We start from the raw sequence: 17,078 nt of genomic DNA on the forward strand, positions 1-17,078 counted from the left end.
GAACTTTGACAATAAAATTTACTTTGAACTGCGCATTACTGTTGTCATTTAGTGAAGCTTTGTACAAGGGAAGGTGCTAAAAGGATTAAAAAAAACAAAATCTCTTATTAAGTACCAAGATAACCAAGGATGTGCACTGTATTATTTCTCCTGGGTTAAAACAACTTTGAATAGCCCAGTTTTGCAGAGGAATTTCTCTTTCTAAGATTATTTTACCTTTGCCATCTCTGATTTTGGGTTCTGCTGTGGGAGGCTGATACTGTACGTTATCAGTTCCTTGGAGTCTGCGAGTATTATAAAGGCTCCTTTATCACATGTACCTGTGAGGTCAAGATTCACTGTGGAGTTAAAAACTACACATCCACCAGTTCCAGTCCCGTGACCTGTACTACAAAAGCACTGCTCATTTACTTAAGTAGATGGGTGTGACGTTGGATGAAAAGTCCTGTGGAATTAGGAGGTTAGTTAGCCGGCAAGTTAACAGATCTAGTATGAAGAGTAATCTCGCCGTTCACTGAGCTCCGAGTAGCTGCAGAGGAAAGGCTGCGTATGTATCAAACCATCCCACAGGCAAAAACACATATCTGGTTAGCAACATTTAAAGCGCCCGCAGAGGAATAGTTTGTCATGAGAGAAAGATGACTTCATTCACAATTTAGAGCCAAATGAATTTACTCGGGTTTGAAGGGAGACAGACAAGGAGTGAGCGCAGTTTTGCAGCTGATTGGGCTGCTGTGTTAATCAGTAACCAATCAGAAGGAAGCTCTTATGCTCAGCCACCCACCGGGAATGTCGATTGGTTACTCTGACTAACAAGACCGCACGTACATTGAGCACGGGCTACATAGCACTTCAAAGTCGGAGTTGAAAGAGTAAATCACAGCCAACCCACTGGAGTCAAGCAATACTGTCTTTATGTGAAAACAAACAAGAACTGTGATAATCGGATCTGTGAAATAAAAGAAAGCTCGCCAGTTATAAGTATTTTTGAGCGGTAAGGCAATACTGGTTTACCTTTATCTTGCAGACGCTATTTGTTAAGTGAGACCGATTACTCGTGTTTTTTTGGTGACGCTGTGACAATACTCCACCGTGAGTTGTCATTCTTTTGCCAAGTTACTTATTATGGGTATGTCAGCCACTTAACAGTTTATTGAATGGCTTCAGCACATGTATGGTGTGACATGGTAAATCTGGTTTGTAAAGCCTGCCTCACTGAAGATGTGTTAATTTCAAGAAAGCATTGAATTAGTCGAGATGAATTTTGTTCCAGTGTGTATTTTTTTACTTGTATTTTCTCTTTTTTTTTGCAAACGCGCTCATCACAAAGGTGGTGTGTTACATCCAACCTTGCTTATTCGCAGAAGGTTTTGTTTAAATGCAAGCTTGATGTGGAGCGATAAATGAAGAGGTGCCAGTGTACACCCTGAGGCCACTTTATTAGATACCTCTTGTAAGCGGCGACTCAGCGCATGCTTGTGGCCAGTCCCGTGCAGATGGTCTTCTGGACAGCACTGCCATAACGCGTGGGCTGTTTGAGTTACTGTCGCCTTCCTGTCCGCTTCAACCAGTCTGGTCATTCTCCTCTGACCTCCCTCATTAACAAGAGGTTTTTACTCACAGATCTGCCGTTCACTGGATGTTGGTTTCGGTGTTCTTTTTGCACTCTCCTCTGTAAACTCCAGGGACCGTGTGGTGTGCGAAAATCCCAGGAGATCACCAGTTTCTGAGATACTCAAAGCACATCGCCCAGCACCGACAATCATTCCACAGTCAAAATGGCTTGGATCTCACGGTTTCCCCATTCTGATGTCGCGTCTGAATAGCAAATGAAGCTCTTGATTATATCTGCATGCATTGTGTTGCTACCATATGTTTAGCTGCGTAGATTTACATTAGGGGCAGCTGTACCTAATAAAGTGGCCATTGACTGCATATTTCAGTGTAGTGCTTTCACAGTAGGATAAGGCTACAATAGGGACAGTACTACAGCTTCAGCGCTATTGCCAACCGATTTTTAAATAGATTAGTCCAAGGCATCATCTGTCACATTTCATTTAATAGTGTTGGTGGCTTATATATAAAAATGTCAACTTTCTCAATGATATCTGGGTAATGATTCATCTGCATACTCCCAGATGTTCCTGACCTCTCCAGTTAAGTCCTGTTGCTGTGGTCAGAATTTTGTGCTTTCACAATGAGCAGTGTTTAATGAATGTTCTGGCTTTCCAAGATGTTGGGCTGGTACATGGCTTTAAATAAAAAGTGTTTTTTTTTACTATGGGTATGTAAGCATCCAAAAGACCATTTGACTTTGTATGTCTGTATGTAGTCTGGGCTTTGTGACAGAAGGACTGTGATAATGCTGCATAAATTGTAAAGCTGGTGATTTGCAATCTGCTGGTGAAAGTTCTAATCCCTGCATATCTGTTAGACTTGTATGCTGAGTCACTGGGGCGGTGAGGAAGACCCTGCAGTCACATTTGAAAGTGTACTGTCTCTTGTAGTAGAATGATTTTTCTATTGTAGAAGAACAGGCCTTTTGTCAGTGCTTGAGGTCTATATCTTCCTCCCACCCCCCTCTTTCTTCAGCTAAGAATGTTAGCATGTGCCATCATTACTGCCTTCCTTGAGTATTTCAAGTTTATTGCCATGGGCATACTTATATGGAGAATAAATGTGTTGAAAGGAAGCTTTTTGCCATATAGTACACTACAGCCATATGTTAGCATAATATTTTGTTCGTTTGTGGCAGTAGTACAGTGTAAGGACTTAAAATTACTATAAATTACAAAGCAAACAGGGCGAGGAAAAAGAATTATGAAGTAGTGTTCACAGACCACTCGGAAATCTATTGAAGGAAAAATAGTTGCTCCAGAATTACTGAGTGTGTGGACCTTCAGGCTCCTTAACCACCTTCCTCAGTGTAGTAATGAGAAGAAGGCAAGTATCCTTGTAGATCAGGGGTTCCCAGCCTTTTGTTATGCCATGGATCCCCACCATTAACTGAGGAATCTGTTTGGGAGCCCCAGTTTTAGATGGATGCTGTCTTCTTGAGGTACTCACTTCCTCTTGATGGTGGGGAATGTTTTGCCCATGATATTGTTGGCTGAGTCTGCAACCCTGTGCGTCCTCTTGCAATTCCGTACATTAGAGCCTCCATACCAGGCTGCACTACAACCAATCAGAATGCTCTCTGTCATACATCTGTAGAGATTTGAAAGATTTTTTGGTGACATACCAAATCTCCTCAAACTCCTTATGAAGTAGAGCCCCAGGCATGACTTCATAATTATATCAATTATGTTGGGCCAGGGTAGATCCTTCAAGATGTTCTCACCCAAGAACAAAAAGCTGTCCACTCTTTCCACCACTGAACCTAAGACCATTTGGCCCATCAAATTTGCTCCACCATTCCATTAGCCCCCTCAACCCCATTCTCCTGCCTTCTCCTTGTCACCTTTGACGTCCTGACATGAAGAACCTATCAACCTCCGCTTTAAATATACCCAATGCTCGGCCTCCACAGCTCTCTGTAGCAATGAATTCCACAGATTCACCATTTGTCTGAAGAAATTCTTCCTCCTCCTGTGGTCCAAGATTTCCCAACAATAGCAAACCTCCTTTCCGCGTCCACTCTATTTTGGCCTTTCAATATTGATAGGTTTCAATGAGGAAATCTCCCCACCCACCCCATTCTCCTGAGCTCTATACAGAACTATCAGACGCTGCTCATATGTTAACCCTTTCATTCCCAGAATAATGAATCATTCACAATGAATGCTAACATTGCATTTGCCCTCCTTCCCATTGCTGAGCCTGCAAGTTTAGCTTTGGGGAAACTGCCTGAGGACACCAAAATCCCTTTGCACCTCTGGTTTCTGACTTCCTCCCCATTTTTAAAAGGAAACACACTCCACCCTTATTCTTCTACCAAAATGCAGGACCTGTCTGGATTAGATTCTGTCTGCCACTTCTGCAGACTCCCTGTCCTCAAAACTACCTTCACCTCCACCTGTGTTCATATGCTTTGTAAAGTTGGCCATAAATTTCTGTGGAACATGACTAGTCACCAACAGCCAACCACATAGGCTGTCTTTTATTCTCAATCTTTGCCTTCTGCCAGGTAGCCAATCCTCTATCCATGCTAGTATCTTTTCATGGGCTCTTATATTATGTGTGCCGCTTGTCCAAGGCCTTCTGAAAACCCAAATAAACAATATCCACTGACTTTTGTGTATCTTGCCTATTACTTCCTCAAAAGAATTCCACCAGATTTGTTAGGGAAGTTTTCCCCTGAGGAAACCATGCTGACTTTGGCCTACTTTATCAAGCACCTCCAAGCATTCCAAAACCTCATCCTTATTAATGGACTCCAATATTATCCCAACCACTGAAGTCAGGCTAACTGGCCTATATTTTCCTTTCTTCTGTCTCCTTCCCTTCTTAGTGGGGTGGTATTTGTAACTTTCTGGTCCTGGAGTCATTCCAAAATCTGCTGATTCTTGAAAGATCAGTACTAATGCCTCCACAATCTCTTCAGCTACCTCTTTCAGAGTTCTGGAGTGTATGTACTCAATTTGTTCCAGCTGACTTTATCTACCTTCAGACCTTGTAGCTTCTCGAGTACCTTCTCCTCAGTAATAGCAACTAGTAGTCCCTGGCACACTGTCATTTCTAGCATACCGTTGGTGCCTTCCTCAGTGAAGACTGACACAAACATTTATTGAGTTTGTCTGCCATTTTATGGTTCTCTTCTCCTCCCCCCCCCCTCCCATTACTACCTCTCGAGCATCATTTTCCAGTGGTCTGATAAACCCTCTTATTATATATCTGAAAAAATGTTTGCTATCCTGTTTTGATATTTATGGCTAGCTTGCCTTCATATTTCATCATGTCTCCCTTTTGGTTTTTTTGTTGCTTTCTGTTGGTTTTTAAAAGCTTCTTAATCCTCTAGCTTCCCACTAATTTTTGCTAATGTTGTGCTCTCTTTTGTTTATATGCTGTCTTTAACTTGCCGTCCATGGTCACCACATCCTTTCTTTAGAATACTACTTTGGGATGTATCTATCTTCCCAGAAACTCCAGCTATTGGTGTTCTGCAGTCATCCCTGTTCATGGCCCATTCCAATCAGCTTTAGCCAGCTCTTCACTTGTGCCTCTGCAATTCGCATTACTCCACTGTAATGAATTCAAAGGCAACCTGAGTGAATCTGCAGATGCTGGAAATAAATAAAAACACAAAATGCTGGCAGAACTCAGCAGGCCGGACAGCATCTATGGGAGGAGGTAGTGGCGATGTTTTGGGCTGAAACCCTTGGGTATCATCTGATTACATCTGATGCTAACTTCTCCTTCCGAACTTGCGGGGTAATTTCTAACATTATGATCAGGGCTTCCTAAGGGTTCCTTTACCTTAAACTCACTAATCAAATCTAGTATATTACACAGTACCTAATTCAGAATGTGCCTCAATGAATTCTTCCAACTTCTCCTTCCTGAAGTTCACAATCAAGTTGTTGATCCTGCTGTTTGATGCCCTGTGCTTTGTTGTCGCCGTTTGAGATTTTACCAGGTGATACCTGCAAATTTATAGGTGGCATTTGAACTGTGCTTAGCTATACAATAATGAGTGTAGAGTAGTGGTCGCCAACCCGCCGATCCCGATCGACTGGTTGATCTTTGAGATTTCCCAGTAGATCCCTGGGAGGGGGGAGAAATAAATAAATACGCAAATACTGTTGAGAGATCGTTTCTGGCTTGTGGGGTTTTAGTTCCAATCTTTCTGCCCAGTGTGCATGCATGTGGCTCCCCCCGCCACACACTACACAGTGTACATCAGTCGTTCCCAACCACAGGGCCGTGAGGAAACGTTATGAGTCAGCTGCACCTTTCCTTATTACCTGTAAGGTTCAGTGTTGAACTTGAACCCACACGAGGCCATCAGTTGCCTAAACGCAGTGACACCCTCGCGCCAGGGATCACTGGTTGGCCTCGGGCAGCTGCCGAGAAATGCCGTTTCTACTGGCCTGGAGCGTGGACAGATGGGCGCCGCCTCTAAACCACACCAAATGACGTGGGAAACCTGGTGCTAAAATATTCACTGATGACTAATTCGGGCTCAGGGTTCCGTAAGTAGCAGAGCAGCTACCTCGCTGCGATCTACTGAAAGTCATCCCTCAAGACAAACTTTTGTTAGCCGATAGATCCTACAAAGGGGGGTGGACGCGAGCCCTGTCACACTCCTTGGTCGGTCGATCTCCCCGGACTGCGAACACTGTGGCCGCGGCATAGGAACAGCCACACCTGGCCAAGGCGTATGGTGGCAGGTGGGTGGGAGATTGTCTGATGAGGCAATGAAGCACTCAAAACTGCTTCGGTACCTTGAGTCCAAGCACCCCGCACTTAAAGACAAACCCATTGAGTTTTTTTTCCAGTGGGAAAAACGTGAGCAGCGCTGGACAGAAGCTAAGAGCTGAGAGCCACGAAAACTAAATTGTGGAGTAGACTGGACGTAAGGGACCTGTTTCAAGTATCGCTGTATTCCGGTCGTGTTTAACCCCCCCACCCCGTCTGGTCCGCAAGAATATTGTCAATATTAAACCGGTCCACAGTGCAAAAAAGGGCGGTGACCCCTGGTGTTCATGCATTATTTCTACATCCTGTTTGCGGGGTGTTACTTCCAGTCTTTTCTGCCCCGGTGCGCATGCGTGTAACTAATCGATTTGGAGTTGATCTTGCCTTTCACTAAGGCTGAGGTAGGGGATCTTGGGCTTAAAAAGGTTGGTGACCACTAGTGTAGAGAGAGTAGAGCAATGGGCTAAGCACACACCCTTGAGGTATGCAAAACCTGATTGTCAGCAGGAGGTTATTACTGACCTGCATTTGCTGTGGTCTCCCATTGAGGAAGTCGAGGATCCACTTGTAGAGGGAGGTACAGAGGCCCAGGTTTGTAAAGCTTGGTGATTAACACCCAGAGGATGATAATATTGAACAGAGAGCTGATAAATCGAAGCCTGACATGTTTTTTTAAAAAATCTGTGTGTAGAGTAGAGTCAGTGAGATTGTGCCTATTTCAGTGGAAGGCAAATTGCAGATGCTACATGTTGGAAGTGTTGTGTTCTTTTGCCTCGATCTCTACATCAGGAGTCCTCAGACCCCTTTGGTTAATGGTAGGGGTCCATGGCATAAAGGTTGGGAACCCCTGGTCTAGATTGACCTTTAGTTCAATGACTAAAGGTCAATCTGCATGGATGGATGACTGCATGGATGATAAAATATATTGGAAGCTATTTGATATTTGGCACATTAGGAAAGTGAGAAGGTTTCATTCTGGGCATAATTCTTTATTTATTATTTTGTATTTGCACACTTTGTTGGCTTTTGCACACTTGTTACACACCAAGTTGGTGCAGTCTTTGATTCTTTCATGGTTATTATTTTATTATGGATTTATTGTGTATTCCCACATAAAAAAAATCTCAGGATTGTGTATGGTGACATGTACGTACTTTGAACTTTAACTTTACTTCCAGGTGGAAAATGGGGAATCACTTATCTAAACTCCAGACCCAGAGCCATCAGACTATCCTCATGTTAACCCTTTCATTTCTAAGATCATTCATATGAATGTCCTCTGGACCTTCTCCAAAGCCAATGTATCCCTTCTTGGATAAGGGGACAAAAATGCTCACATTACGCTAAAGTGTGGTCTGACCAATGCCTTGTAAAGTCTCAACATTACATCCTCCTTTTACATTCTCATCCCCTCAAATTAATTCTAGCATTGCATTTGCCTTTCTTACCTCTGTGTCAACCTGCAAGTTAACTTTTTGGGAAAGGGATTCTGAAGCCCCTCTGCTCCTCTTATTCACACTTATGTTTTGTAATTTCAAAACTTTGAACTTCTTAAAACAAAGACACAGCCCAAAACACGAGTCTAACTTTGTCTTTAAGTTAGGCATGCATGTATCATGTGGTTGTGTTATGACATGCAATTCTCATACTTTTACATAATTCATTATGGTTATATGTAAACAATGCAGAATGCTTAATGAAGCAATATATTTAGAAGATTCCTTAAATATTACTGAAATATTGACCTCAGTAATGAATACTAAAAAATAAATCAGTAAGACAAAGGAGACCGTGATGGGCTTTAGGAAGACTAAGCCTGCTCTGCTCCCTGTTACTATTGATGGTGAGAATGTGGATGTGGTGAGGACCTACAAGAACCTGGAGGTGCACTTGGATGCACCCCCATCCTCTCATTCACATGTTCTACCAGTCTGTTGTTGCCAGTACAATCTTAAATGTGGTGGTGTGCTGGAGCAATGGCATAAACACGGGAGATGTCAACAGGCTCAATAAAGTGATTAGAAAGGCTGGTTCTGTTAAAGGAGTCAAACCAGATACACTGGAGGTTGTGGTAGAACAAAAGACCCTTTGGAAAAGCCTGGCGATTCTGGACAATGTTTCTCACCCTCTGCATGCCACTTTGGTTGAACAGAGGAGCACTTTCAGTAATAGATTAAGACAACTATGCTGCTCCAAAGAGCCCTATGAGGTCATTCTTGCTGTCGGCCATTAGGCAACATAATGAATCAACCTCTAGCCAGGGAAGTGATGACCCCTATTTTTATTCTTTCTTCTCTTCTAATATTTGTTTATCTGTACACTTGTAATGCTTCTGTGACACTGTTATTTCCTTTGGGATCAATAAAGTATATGTCTGTCTATACAACACACACCACTGTCTGTCTGGAGTTGGGATTGCATGGATCTCCTCCGGGTGCTCAGGTTTCCTTCACAGTCCAAAGATGTCTAGATTAGGGTTAGTTGGTTGGAATGAAAAGTGTGCGTACATTTGCACCTCTGATTCTCATGATGTTTAATAACTTCAAAATATTAAACAAATTCAATGGAAGTCACACGGGTCTGAAATGTAAGTCTAATTTTGAGTTTACTTTAAGCGAGGTATGCACATTTCACGTAGACTGATGTATGCTATTCAGTATTTTTACATATAACCAAAATGAATTATGTAAACAGCAACGATTGCCCAGCACAGTTCCTGCCAGTTTGATTGGATGTGAGTGTGTTTCCTAGAGCATCTGACAAATAATGTTAATCTCTTTAATCAATTGAAGAGGGAAATAAACAATGTATTCATAACTGAATTTGTGCAGTAACCTGTTTGTATTATGAGGACATAATTACTTTGGCTCGATTGTATGAGTTTTAGTTCTCAAAGGGGAAGTACTGTATAGTTGTATGCAGAGTTCCTTGTAGATGTGTATCATGTACATGACTGATCGTTCATCATGTGCCGCGCTGTATTGATGTAGGTGATTGTGGTCTTTCCACGACCGTGATTGTTCTTGGCAAATTTCTCTCCAGAAGTAGTTTGCTATTGCCTCCTCCTAGGCAGTGCCTTTACCATTATCAATACTCTTCAGAGATTGTCTGCCTGGAGTCAGTGGTCGCATAACCAGGCCTTGTGATTGCCCAGTTACTCATACGACCATCCACCGCCTGCTCCCATGACTTCATGTGATGCTAATCGGGTGGTGCTAAGCAGGTGTTGCACCTTGCCCAAGTGTGACCAGGCTAGCGCAGGGAAGGAGCGCCTTGCACCTCCTTTGGTAGAGACGCATCTCCTCTCGGCACCCCATGACTCTGACACATTGCTGAAATATCATCTGGGATCAGGAGAATTAATGATTACAGTAACAGTTGATCTGTTCCAGCTGTACCTTGATTGCAAAGGCTTTACAGAAATCTGCAGACACTAAATGCAAGGCAGAGAAAGAGCTTGATACATAAAGGGTAAAGTTGCAAGCCAGCTGACCATTCTGTTCTTACTGTGTAGTGGGACAGCCTTGCTGCTTTTCCAAACATATTTACCACAAGCTGTCATTACCATTGTGGGCATATTTGTAGTTTAATCGCAAATTAGGTTAGATTTATTTATCGTATGTACATTGAAAAGCTTTGAAAGAGTGGATATGGAGAGGATCTTTCCTATGGTGGAAGAGTTTAAGACCAGAGGACACAGCCTCAGAAAAGAGGGGTGTCCTTTTTAGAATGGAGATGAGGAATTTCTTTAGCCAGAGAGTGGTGAATCTGTGGAATTCGTTGTGACCGGAGGCTGTGGAGGCAGAGTCTTTATGTATATTTAAGGCAGAGGTTGGTTGATTTCTTCATTAGTCAGGGCATGAAGAGATACAAGGGGAAGACAGGAGGATGGTGCTGAGGGAGAAGTGGATCAGCCACAATGAAATGGTGGAATAGACTCAATGGGTCAAATGGCCTAATTCTGCTCCTATATCTTGAAACGTATGGTGAAATGTATCATTTGTGTATTAACAACCAGTGCAACTGAATGTGAGGTGAAACCATCCTTCAGATGCCAACATAGAGTGCCCACAGTGTTCAGCTATCGACTGCGGCCTTCTATCTCAGGACCTGCTCACCTCATGACTTTTACTTGCGGACTTTAGGTTTTTGAGCCCAGAGCTTGCCGATTGAGGGCCCCTGGGTTTCGCTCACAGGGTGCGTCTCGGACCTCAGAACCTGCTGACCAAACTTGGGTCTCCAGTCCCAGGACTTGCTGACCTCTGACCTGGGGAGTCATTGACCCTCGTTCTGAGTCTGCAGAGCTCAGACTGCCGTCCTCGGGGATTGCTGACCTCTGGCCTAAGGAGCGTTCTGTCCAGAACATCGACCTTTGGCTCCTTCCCCCAACTCTCCATTTATTGCCCTCGCCCCTCTTTCCCTTAATCCTTTTCCCTAAACCCTAACCAGGCCCCTAACGTTCTGCGCAGTCCTCAAAAACCACTACCACAAACCTAAAAAAGCTATGAGCTGTGTACCCGGTGGATATTTGCCTCTGGGCACCATTTTAAGGAGTTTCATCAGACTCCTCTACAATTCAGTGCCTGTACTGCCAGGGCTCCGGTATTATGGCCTGTGCCCCACAGCACTCTTTTATTGTGCTATTATCTTCGGTTCTGATCCTCCCCCAGTGTTGGGAGTCTGATCTTTCATCTTTCAAACCTGTAATTGGGACGAGAGCATAGGAGACCAGAAATGAAGGTGCCACACTCTCTGTTCGGCCACTTTGACAATTGCTTTATTCATTAGCTCTGTTTTAATTAGGGAAAACGTGACTATAGCGGCCAGACGAAAGGTGAGATAAATTCATTTATTAATGGGAGTGGTTAAGAACTCCTTTTAAACTGGTCAGGGGGTACTGTGGAAAAATTGGTGTCAGGCAGTTGGAGAAAGAGTTAATGTTGAAGCAAGTTCTGACTGATTCACGGGAAGGAGCCCTGGGGCATTGTGTTAAGCATTTTAGCTCAACAAAAATTGTATGAGATGTTTCCCTGCACTGTATAGAACCTGCTAGTACAATTGGTCTGTGGTTAACTACTTTCTGTAATTCAGTTTTATCACTGAGAACTGAAAATCCATAGCCTGGAGTTGTAGGATGAAATACACCTGCTTTCTTTGAGATGAGGCATTTTGAGATTAAATGGGTTGGTTCATTGCTTGTCCCTCTCCTCCTATTGAAATCATTGCTTCAAATTGCTCAGTTTCGATTGATCTTTCAGCTGCTCGTTATCATGTGTCCATCCCTGGTTCTGTGTCATTTCTCTCTGTGTCATTGCACTCCTTTATTTAGGTATGTATTACTAGCTTTTAGTTTTTTTTGTATTTGGATAGTTTGTATATTTGTTGTTTGTCAGTTTCTGTGTGTAGTTTTTCATTGACTCTATTGTAGTTATTTGTTCTACTGCAAATGCCTTCAAGAAAATGAATCTCAGGGTAGTATTTGGCGACATGTTCATATTTTGATCAGAATCAGTTTACTATCACTGGACATGTCATGAAATTTGTTTCTGTGGCAGCAGTATGTTGCAATTGATAAAAGTAAAAACTGAATTACAGTAAGTATATAGATATAAAATGGTTAAATTGGATAAATAGTGCAAAAAACATAGTGAGGCAGTGTTCATGGATTCAGTGTCCATTCAGAAATCTGATGGCGGAGGGAAGAAGCTGTTCCTGAATCACTGAGTGTGTGTCTTCAGGCTCCTGTACCACCTCCCATATGGTAACAATGAGAAGAGGGCATGTCCTGGGTGGGGTGAGAGGGGGGTTCTTAATGATGGTGCCTTTCTGAGGCACTGCTCCTTGCAGATGTCCTGGAGACTACAGAAGCTCGTGTCCATGATGGAGCTGACTGAGTTCATAACTTTCTGCAGTTAATTTTGATGATGTGCAGTCGCCCCAACTTCCGTACCAAACAGTTAGAATGCTCTCCGTGGTTCATCTGTAGAAATTTATGAGTGTCTTTGGTAACATACCAAATCTCCTCCAGACTCCTAATGAAATCTAGCCACTGTTTTGCTGCCTTTGTAACTGCATCGATAGGCTGGGCCTCAGATGTTGACAGCCAGGAGCTTGAAATTGCTCACCCTTTCCACTTCTGACCCCTCTGAGGTCTAGCATGTGCAATAAATTTTTGAATTCTGAATAAATTTTGAATATAGTGGCTGTGATGTTTTCTGCAGTATAGTGGTTATATAAATGTAGGATGTCATCTGTAATTTGGAAAAATTCAAATTCTTTTGTTGCTTGTGGGGTTGCTTTTAATGGCTATGCCCTTGACCTCTGAGTCACCACCCTCTGAAGGGCTGTTCTCCAAATCCCTCTGCCATTTTGCAGTCTCCCCTCTCCCTTTTGATCAGCTGCATTCCCTTCTGACTAGCTTTCCCATCAACTTGATTGTCATCTCTCCTTTCCTGTCCCCTTCCCCTCATTGTCTTTTCTGAATTACGCTAGCGTTTGTGTGCACCAGAGGAGCTCATTTAGAATTTGAGCTGCCTTGACGGTCCTTTCTCCCAATTTAATCGTTATGGTGAAGTTAATCCACAGAAGATTCAGCTTGGGAGAATACTAGCAGAGAGCTTGCCCTCTGCAGCACAGCTCTGATTTTTGCTTTGGATGGTGGGATGCTTCATTGGCAGGATAAATACCAGGTTCAGCAGCTGGTGATGAAGGCTGTATACAATCAGAGGCAGCGTCCTTCTTTCTTAAAAGTTGAACACAAATCCAGGCCAAATCATTACATGCAGTCAGTGGTGGGATTTTAATGGGGCCTGCGGTCCAGACACACAAGAAGCCGATAATCTCATCATTACTGTTTCTCAATGGTAATGTAACAGAAGGAGCCAGATTGCTATTAAGAGAACCCTGGGGCTTTGACAGCTTTAAATTCCCAAATGACTTCTAAATCAGGGCTACTTTTCTCGGCTTCCAATCTTTTGTGCTGGGTTGTGAGGGGGAGAGTAGACATTCAAATGTGTTTTTTTAAAAATGACATCTAGCCACAAAGGCATTATTATATGTTAATTCTCTGCGATATAGTCTTTCACTTTGTGCACAGAGGAATGCATTTGAAGTACAAAACTGTGGATTTATTTCTTTTAAACTATCTGTTGCTTCAGTAAAAAGCAATTTACAGTGTGGTTAACGTGAAAACCTGCTGCTCAGCTCAGTCTTGGTGTTGATACCCCTCAAGCATGCATTCCCATTTTCCCCTTATTTATCTTGCCCCTTTTAAGTACCTAACAAACCCTTTAAAGATGGGCAGAATTTTGGTTCCAGTTATAAAGGGTTAAGTTGAGGAATCCAGTTGTAAAGGGTTGGATCTAAGGGTTGTTAAGAGGAATGTAATTGTCAAGGACTCTACAACTTGTATTCTTAATACTATTTGTTTTCTTATTTTCGCATGGCTTTCCTTTTGCATATCTTTTCACTTGCACAGTTTTCTGCCTTTTGCATTTTTTTTGGTCAATGGTATTTATTGAGATAGTGTGGAATAGACCCTTCTGAACCTTTGAGCTATGCTGCTCAGCAGTCCCTCAGTTTAACCCTAGCCTAGCCAGAGGATAATTTATAATGAGCAATTAACCTACTAACCGGTACGTCTTTGGACTGTGGGAGGAAACGCAGGCGGTCACAGGGAGAACTTACAAACTCCTTGTGGCCAGTGTCAGGAATTGGATGCCTGTACTGTGAAGAGTTGTGCTAACCACTACACTACCCTGCTGCCCCTGGAGTGTAGTTTTTCATTGATTCTGTTGTATTTCTTCATTCTATGAATGCCCACAAGAAAGTGAATCTCAGGGTTGTATATGGTGACATACACATACTTTCATAATAAATTTACTTTGAACTTTGTAACAAGTCATTTTGCCTAAGTGATCCATGGTAATGATTAAGCTCTGTGCCTCATCCTTCACTCTATATTTGCTCCCCCTCAATATATCCTTGTCTAGTAAATGTAAAAGTATGTTTTGTTTTAAAAACAAAAGCAGCAATGTGTGAGGGATTTTTTGTTTGAGGGCCCTGTGTTGTGAATTTCTGTAGTCCATGGAGTTGAAGACACCTTGCACTGAAAATTGTTCACATACTCCCCATCACGAAGTGCCCCAAAGGAATCTGGTAAGGTGCGAGTGTTGATCTGAATTGTTCACACGCCGGGGTGGTCTGGAGCAGCAGGAGTGGGACTGGGGAGGCGAATGCTGTGATAGCTGGGTGGGGGAAGCTGTGCCGTGGTGAACTGCCATTTCCACTTCATTTGCTACCTGCATGCATTTGTTTTAAAAGACTGTTTTCCTGCAGAGAGTTTGTCAAGTTTAGATTGGCTTTAGTTGTCATGTGTACATTGAAATGTGTTGTTTGTATCAGTGACCAACACAATCCGACAGGGTCCTGGGGGCAGTCACGCTTGCAGTGCCAACATAGCATGCCTGCAACTTGCTAACCCAAACCTGTAAGTCTTTGGAATGTGAGAAGAAACTGGAGCACCTGGAGAAACACGTGCGCTCACAGGGAGAATTTGTAAACTACCTGCAGACTGCAGTGGGAACTCATAATGGCCTTGTGGTACAATGTGCTGGAGGAACGCAGCAGGTCAGGCAGCCTCTATGGAGGGGAATGGACATTCAATATTTGGTCAAGACCCTTCTTCTGGACTCGGTCATTCATTGCTCCTGCTGCCTGATCTGTTGACTTTTTCCAGTGCTTTGTGCATTGCACTGGATTCTAGTATCTACACTCTTGTATCAACCATAACAGCATGACAGTTCGTTGATAATTTCTGTAAAGCTGCAGGTTAAATGATGTGTTTTATTTATTTCTAAGTGATCTGCAATTGATCTCAATATTTCTAAGACTCTGCTGAGGCTGTCCTTAGTTCTGGCCACCTTCAGAAACGGGATTAATATCACTGGCAGATGCTCTGAAATTTGTTGTTTTGCGGCAGCAGTATATTGCAATATGTAAAACTTACAGTAAGAAGGATATATTTAATAAGTAGTGCAAAAAGTGGGGCTGGGGGAAAGTAGTGTTCACGGGTTCAATGTCCATTCAGAAATCAAATGCAGAGGGGAAGAAGCTATTCCTGAATCGTTGAGTGTGTGCCTTCAGGCTTCTGTACCTCCTTCCTGATGGTAACAATGATAAGAGGGTATGTCTTGGGAATTGGATAAGGGCTGGTGTGCTTATTGATACTGCCTTTTTGAGACATCCTTGAATATGTCCTGTATGCTATGGAGGCTAGTGCCCATGACGGAGCTGACTGACTTCACAACCTTTAGCAGCTTTTTCCTGATCCTCTGCGGTAACCCCCCCCCGGCATACCAGATGGTGATCCAGCAGGTCAGAATGCTCTCCACGGTACATCTGTAGAAATTTGCGAGTGTGTTTGGTGATGTACCATATCTTCTCAAAATGAAATATAGTTTGGGTTTCATATTACAAACTTTTGTTGCATTGATGTAATTGTCTTCTGTCCTTTCTCCAAAAAACACTCCCACCCACACTGCGGGGGGCAGGGTAGAAGAAATACAAATAATTCATTCTTTATTGTCCAATATATTCTTGGCTGGATTCATCTTCAGTCAGCACAGGTTGTTCTTCTGTTCAGAAAACACTGACATGATAGGGGAATGTTTTCTTAAAAATAGTCTATTTCAATTTTACAAGATATCAGGAGTTGAAAAAATTTGCATATTTTTCAGTAATTTCATGAGTGAATTTTATTCTGTATCTAATTTTTGGGTTGTGATGTATTAATCATTTAAGTGTGTAATTCCATTACAACTGTTCAGTAATGTGAAGATCACTGGCGCTCTGCATTTTCTCAATATACTTAAGAAAATCTTTTAGATTTATGGAAAATCTGTTGGATAATCGGTGCCAATCCCAAAATTTGTTTGTCTGGTGCCATTTCTTTCTCAAAGCTTTGCAAATTTCTGATAATTAAACAGGATTAAAATAGATTCAATTACAATCTTGCTTTTGAAATTTGGATCTGTCTTTGTAAGGCTTAGAATCAGTGATGAAAGTATTAATAATCCAATTTCAGGAGGAGGAGAAGGGTCTTGGCCTAGCATGTTGACTCTTTATTCCTCTCCGTAGCTACTGCCTGACTTGCTGAGTTCCTCCAGCATGGGGTTTCCCAAACTGGGGTCCAGGGATCCCTCAGTTAATGGCAGTAGTGTCTGGTGTGTGCTTCTCTGGATTTGCAGAATCTGCAGTGTTTGTGATTTGATTCAGCTTGGCTGAATTTATGAACATCATTGTAGTTCGAAGATAAAGGATCTGAGAGGCTGGGTTGTAGAACATCAGGGGTGCAGCTAATCCAGTTGTTGCCTCAGTGTCAGAGACAGTGGGTCAATCCTGTGTGCAGTCTGGATATTCACTTGGGTTTCCTTTGAGTGCTCTTCTCCTTTGACTGAAAGATGTGCAGGTTGGTGGGATAGTTGGCTCATGTGAATAGTCCTTGGTGTACAGGGAAGTGACAGAAACTGGGGAGAGTTAGAGAATGGTGGAAGAGTAAAATTGGATAAATGTTAGGTTAGTGTGAATGGGTGAGTGAAGGTCCTCATGGACTTCGTGTGCAAAATAGCTTGCTTTCGTTCTATATATCGCAATGATTCTAAATCCAAAGATTCATGACCCACTGAGAAGAGAATTTACTCCTATTTCTATCTTGAGTAAGC

At 42.7% G+C, this 17,078-nt stretch overlaps 1 protein-coding gene across 6 annotated transcripts in view; it reads left to right on the forward strand.

The window, feature by feature from the left end:
* The window catches only part of lypd6 (LY6/PLAUR domain containing 6), a 258,451-nt gene that overhangs the window by 136,924 nt on the left and 104,449 nt on the right, over positions 1-17,078 (forward strand). For 3 of the 6 annotated variants that reach the window (XM_059969138.1, XM_059969136.1, XM_059969141.1), the window contains exon 1: positions 870-994. The exons of the other annotated variants lie outside the window; for them this stretch is intronic. The gene's annotated coding sequence lies outside the window, so the exon portion shown is untranslated. Of the gene's footprint in view, positions 1-869; positions 995-17,078 lie in introns of those variants that run through there. 6 annotated transcript variants of the gene reach the window in all.

Source organism: Hypanus sabinus, chromosome 5, assembly GCF_030144855.1.
Source record: "Hypanus sabinus isolate sHypSab1 chromosome 5, sHypSab1.hap1, whole genome shotgun sequence".
In the NCBI taxonomy this organism is placed as follows: domain Eukaryota; kingdom Metazoa; phylum Chordata; class Chondrichthyes; order Myliobatiformes; family Dasyatidae; genus Hypanus; species Hypanus sabinus.